General features: G+C 42.7%; 1 pseudogene; it reads left to right on the top strand.

The window, feature by feature from the left end:
• The first annotated feature begins 646 nt into the window (after positions 1-646).
• Positions 647-6,374, top strand: LOC140119975 (uncharacterized; annotated as a pseudogene).
• Positions 6,375-6,910: the final 536 nt, after the last annotated feature.

Here is a 6,910-nt window from a genome sequence, read left to right as displayed (position 1 = left end):
ATAGGACTTGGGCCTGGGCCTGGAGAGGAAACTGCAGAAGATTACACCACAACTGTCCTGCTGCCCCCGCGGGGTGACTGCAGTAGGAAGACCTGCCGGCAGCTGTGAGGAGGAGACCAACAGCGAGGACCAGACACAGACTGCAGGAGTGGAGCCCAAATCACTTCCGCAATTCTAACTTATTATAACAGACAAGAAATCCACTAAACCCCCGTCCCTAGTAGCTGTATAGTAGTACAGTTATCCTGTATATACGGCTGCCCGAGGCTTCTACCACTTGTATTAGTGGTTTTCTAGGACTTCTAGGCTCCACTCCAGGGTGCGATGGGCATCTCCTGGTTGGACAACCCTCTTATGTCTTGGAAGTAGAAGAATCCAATTTCTTAGGCTTTGATTATATTTTTTATAATTGGATTTTAATTACATTCTAGATCAAAGGATTGTAATTTGAATTACTATTCATGATCTTTCTATCTATAGATGACTGTATGTTACTGACTGGCTGCTTTACTTCTGCTTGTAATTGAGGAAAAGGAAACTTCCAATATTGATTTCTTGACTATATTTTCCAGGAGATTCCCTTGGACATCCTCAATCATCTCCTTGTGGTGAAGTAGAAGATAATCAGTCACATGGAAATCATGGAGATAAGAGAAGTCCGAAATGTGAGAAGTTTCTTAGTCAAGAATCAAATCTTCTCATTCATCTTCAAAGTCACAGAGAGGAAAATAACTTTTCATGTTCAAAATGTAAGGAAAATTTTAACCATAAATCAAGTCTTGAGCAACATATGAAAATCCACACAGGGGATAAACTATTTTTATGTAATGAATGTGGGAAATGTTTCAGCGAAAATTCCAAACTTGTTAAACATCTGAGAATTCACACAGGGGAGAAGCCATTTTCATGTCAAGAATGTGGCAAACGTTTTACTCAAAAATCACATCTTGTTATGCATCAGAGAATTCACACAGGAGAGAAGCCCTATTTATGTAATGAATGTGGTAAATGGTTTAGTCGGAAATCAAATCTTGTTCAACATCAAAGAATTCACACAGGGGAGAAGCCATATTCATGTCCAGAATGTGGCAAATGTTTTGGTAAGAAATCAAGTCTTTTTGAACACCAGAGAAATCACACAGGGAAGAAGCCATATTCTTTGACATGTACTGAATGTGGGAAATGTTTTACTTCAAAATCATCTCTTGTTATACATCAGAGAATTCACAAAGGGGAGAAGACATTTTCATGTCCGGATTGTGGGAAATGTTTTATTCATAAATTACAACTTGTTGGACATCAGAGAATTCACACAGGGGAGAAGCCATTTTCATGTCCGGAATGTGGGAAATGTTTTAGTAAGAAATCACAACTTGTTATACATCAAAGAACTCACACAGGGGAGAAGCCGTTTCCATGTCGGGAATGTGGCAAATGTTTTGTTCATAAATCACAACTTGTTATACATCAGAGAACTCACACAGGGGAGAAGCCATTTCTATGTAAAGAATGTGGAAAATGTTTCACCGATAGTTCAGGGCTTGTTAAACACCGGAAAATTCACACAGGGAAGAGGCCATATCAATGTAATGAATGTGGAAAATGTTTCAGTGAAAATTCAGGGCTTGTTAATCACCGGCGGATACACACAGGGGAGAAGCCATTTTCATGTAATGAATGTAAAAAATGTTTTACTCAGCAATCGACTCTTGTTCAACACCAGAAAAATCACACGGGAGAGAAGCCATTTTCATGTCCGGAATGTGGGAAACGTTTTATCCGCAAAGGACAGCTTTTTAGGCATCAGAGAACTCACAAGGGCGAGAAGCCATTTTCATGTAATGAATGTGGAAACTGTTTTGGCGATAACTCGGGGCTTGTCGAACACTGTAGAATTCATGCAGGAGAGAAACCATGTTAAGATCTATTACATGTTTAGATTTCTATGCTTGGATTTTCTTTCTTGTATCACTTCATACATGATGCAGCCATCAGCAGTTCTCTAAAGCTCTTGAAAAATCTATGTATATAAAGACCTTGAAATTCTTATGTGACTTGTACATGTAACATATCGCATCCTCTGTATCTTGGTAATGGAGAAGCTTTGCCGGTGTCTGCCAATAAATCTATCTATTGTTCCCCCATATTTCTTGTATCAGTCTGTGTAAAATGTTCATCCAAATGAGCAGCAATCATTGGGGCACATTTACTTACCCGGTCCTGTCCCGATCCCCGCTGTGCGTTGTCCAACGATCATGGACTCCAGCGCGATTCACTAAGATCATGCGCCTGGTTGCATGTGTCGCTTCCTCGCTCAGGTCCGACGGAGTTCACCTTCTTCATCTCAGTGCATGTGTATTGCGACACAATTTAAATGTTAAATCCCGCACTCAGTCCAAATCCGTTGGATCGTCCGACAGCCCGTCCCATGATTTCTGTTGCATAAAAGCCGGCGCCGATGCTCCAAAATCCGATCACATGCAACACAATCCCCTTCTAAATGCCTGTCCTGGCGGTGCGATCCCCAAAAGGTCGGAAGACCCGACAGAAATGCGGCCGTGGGACCCTTAGTAAATAAGCCCCATTGAGTTATTTCCTAGATGGTGGTTTGCCTCCTTCTGCAGCAGCTCATGAAACGTGTCCTCAAATATATTTATAGGGAACCTGTCCAAACATTTATTGCAATAGACTGACTTCTATAGCAGAAGGTAAATGACGTAGATGTGGAAAAAGGGCTGAAGTTATATGGACCAGTTTCTATTGAAGACGGGATCGCCATTGACCCTCTTCCAAAAAACGGTCCATGTCCAGCAGGTGGCAGGGGGCATCGGAAGCGCCATCAGACTTACTGGGCTCAGAGCTTGACTATGGGCATCCACCTGCAAAGCTCAACTACTGCAAGCTGACAGCAGCGGTGGCTAAGCGCCTGGCATCAGAGATCCCGGATGTCCTGTCAGCGACTGTATCGGAGGCCCTGCAATCCCTACGCCGAGAGATATAGCGAAATGCTGAGAGCTTCGCGACAGTAGAGACTAAGGTACACACCCTGAAAGGGGACTATGATTATATGTCAGGTGCAACGAGACTTGAAGGAAAATAGTGTTGTGGGAGCTAGTGAAAAAGCTGGAGAATAGGTCCTGCTGCAACAATTTCTATGTTGTGAACGTACCTGAATCTAACTGCTCAAGACCTCCATCATTTGTTTGAATCTGTGATACCCTGTGCTCTGGGCAGAGAAATGTGTGGTAGAGAGAACGCACAGGGTAGGCCCAGGAGGGATGACGACGGGATGGAGAAAGCGTTAAGGAGGGGACACCCAAGAGAACCCCAAGACTGAGGCAGCTCATCATAAAATACCAGAACTTTTTGGATAAGAACAACATTCTGGAGGCCTTAAGAGCTAAATTGCATCCTATAGATGTGTATGGGGCCAAACTCCATATTTCCCTTCAGCGGTCAGAATAAGAGTGATGCCTCTCTCCTCCAGGTTAGGGGGGGTGGAATGGAATACCTGTAATGGGGTCAGGACGTCAGTCCAGGCAGAAGCCCCCACTTGGCTTGGCACTCAGTTGGCCTGTCGGGACCTTCCTGTGTTTTTAGTGGGCCAGAACGCCGCTTGATCCCGGACTACATTTCCCGACAGCCTTTGAGGTTCTTCTGTCCTGGAAGTGATGTAATTGGGGATCAGCACACAGAGCTTGCCATTCAGAGCCATTTGCAAAGGGGATGGGCTCCCAATTAAGGTGTTTATGCACCAAAGGGAGAGATTTGAACTAAAAGTTTTTTTTATTAATTTTTTTTTTTTAACTCTTGTTCAACACCCATCTATTTAAAAAGCTGATGTCGTCTGATCTATGATCTTCAATCCACTGACTTGGGATGGAATCTGACCTCATTGCCCTCCAAAATGTCCCATCAATAAGGATTGGAAGCAACAAAATAGCTGTCCAGACTGAGAGCGAGCTGCAGGCCCCAGGATGGGCATCGCTTGGTTATACATCCCTCTTCCCTCTTATGTCTTAAGCAGAGGAATCCTGTTTCTAAGGATTTTATTTATTTATTTATTTATTTTGATAATGGGTTTTTAATGACATTTTGTCAATATATCTAAAGCTGTATGTCCGCTAAAGGAATCTGCAGTCACATTTACAGGAAACATCATGGACTTGGTTTTGAGATAAAATTTTCACCCCGTGCTTTCCAAAACACACTTACTAACCACCATTGGGGAACATTTACTTACCCGGTCCGGGGGAGTTCCCGAAAGGGCATTGTCCGCCGAATGTGTCGATTCCCCGATCAGGTCCGCCGTAGTTCACCATATTCCTTCCGGTGTATTGAAGTGCATGTCTTGCAACACAATTTTTAACAGACAAAGACAGTCAGAGATTGACAGAGACAGTCGTAGAAAACCGTAGTCAGAGAGAGACAAAGACAGTCAGTCAAAGACAGACATACTTGGATACTGACAGACCAAATGGAGACAGTCCGAGATGGACACAGTCAGACGGTCGGATACAGAGACGGTCAGTGGTAGGGACAGTCAAAGACTGATAGAGACACAGACCGAGATGGTCACAGAGACAGTCAGTCAGAGACACAGAGAGTGATACATACATAGAAAATACTTTTTGTTAACACATTCTAATTTGTTATAGCTAAAAGTGGTTATTTACTATCCTGGGCAATTCCATAGATGACTGTATGTTACTGACTGGCTGCTTTACTTCTGCTTATAACTGGGGAAAAGAAAACCTGCAATATTGATTTCTTGGTTATATTTTTCAGGTGGTTACAGTACAAGAGGTCCCCATGGACGTCCCCCCTCATCTCCTTGTGGTGAAGTAGAAGATGATGAGTCACATCTTTCCACAGAGGAGGGAAATCATGGAGATAAGAGGCAGTTTTCACATTCAGTATGTGAGAAGTCATTCAGTCAAGAATCAAATCTTTTCATTCATCTTCAAAGTCACCAAGACGAAGAAAACTTTTCATGTTCAAAATGTGAGAAAATGTATACCCAGAAATCAAGTCTTGATCAACATATGAAAATTCACACAGGGGAGAAGCCATTTCCATGTCCAGAATGTGGGAAATGTTATAGTAGGAAACCAAATCTTGTTAAACATCTGAGAATTCACACAGAAGGGAAGCCAATTACATGTACTGAATGTGGGAAATGTTTTAATAAGAAATCGAATCTTGTTAAACATCAGAGAATTCACACAGGGGAGAAGCCATATTCATGTCCTGAATGTGGGAAATGTTTTACCCAGAGTTCTTATCTGGTTATTCATCAGAGAACTCACACTGATGAGAAGCCATTTGCATGTAATGAATGTGGAAAATGTTTTAGTGAAAATTCAAAGCTTGTTAAACATCAGAGAATTCACACAGGAGAGAAGCCATTTTCATGTACTGAATGTGGGAAATGTTTTGGTAGGAAAGAACACCTTTTAATACATCAGAGAACTCACACAGGTGAAAAGCCATTTATATGTAATGAATGTGGAAAATGTTTCAGCGATAGCTCAAAGCTTGTTAAACATCAGAGAACTCACACAGGAGAGAAGCCATTTTCTTGTCCTGAATGTGGGAAATGTTTTACTCAGCGATCTCATCTTGTTATTCATCGTAGAATTCACACGCAGGAGAAGCCATTTTTATGTAATGAATGTGGAAAATGTTTCAGTGATAATTCAAGTTTTGTTAGACATCGGAGAACTCACACAGGGGAGAAACCATTTTCATGTGCTGAATGTGGGAAATGTTTTGCTGTGAAATCAATTCTTGTTGAACATAAGAAAATTCACACAGGGGAGAAGCCATTTTCATGTCAAGAATGTGGGAAATGTTTTACTCAGAAATCAGGTCTTTTTATGCATCAGAGAACTCACACAGGAAAAGCCATTTTTATGCAGTGAATGTGGGAAATGGTTTGGTCAGAAATCAAATCTTGTTAAACATCAGAGCAGTCACACTATAAATACATTCAAGTTTAGATTCTATGTTTGGATTTCCTTTCCTACCGCTGCAGTATAGATGTTATCTAAAAGCTAAGGTTAAGCTAGGTTGAAGTGATTGCATTTTGTAAACGCAAATGTTAACAGCAACTTAATTAGGCAAATATCTCTTCAGCTGTGACATTGTGTATTTTAAAATGCATACATTAAATGCCACGTATGAACAAACCCTCAGGGTTCCCTTTTTCAGGTAGTTAGGTATAGACACAAAAACTGCATCCAATATTCAACGCAAAATATTCCGAGCTCCTTCCAAAAAGTACATTTTCAAGTGCCCAACTGATGGCAAGGAGCTCTGTTACCAGCATAATAGTTTCTCCTACTTAAAGAGGACCTGTCACCCCATTTATCGGCACTAGGAGATGTTACTAAAGTGCGCAGCTCCTAGTGCTTGATCAAACGCCGCAGTGTTAGAGTGATAGCGTTACTGGAAACCTCCGGTAACGCTATCAAACACTGCGGCGGGGTATAGTGTAATCATCGGACAGCTCGCAAAGCTGTCCGATGTATTCATGAGGGGGTGGTCCGAGGCGCTGCCTTTACCCCGGACCGCCCCGCTCGCTCCATAGGCCGGCATTGACTGCCGCGCGCTAGGCGGCAGTCACCGCCCCTAGTCACGCCCCAACCCCGCCCCCTCATGAATACATTGGACAGCTATGCGAGCTGTCCGACAATTACACTATACCATGCCGCAGTGTTTGATAGCGTTATCGGAGGTTTCCGGTAACGCTATCACTCTAACACTGCGGCGTTTGTTCAAGCACTAGGAGCTGCGCACTTTAGTAACATCCCCTAGTGCCGATAAATGGGGTGACAGGTCCTCTTTAAGGACATCCGACTTACAGACGACCCCTAGTTAAAAACGGACCCGTCTGCCCACTTTGACC

Source organism: Engystomops pustulosus, chromosome 2 (genome assembly GCF_040894005.1).
Source record: "Engystomops pustulosus chromosome 2, aEngPut4.maternal, whole genome shotgun sequence".
Lineage (NCBI taxonomy): Eukaryota > Metazoa > Chordata > Amphibia > Anura > Leptodactylidae > Engystomops > Engystomops pustulosus.
This window is presented reverse-complemented; position numbering and strand designations above follow the sequence as displayed.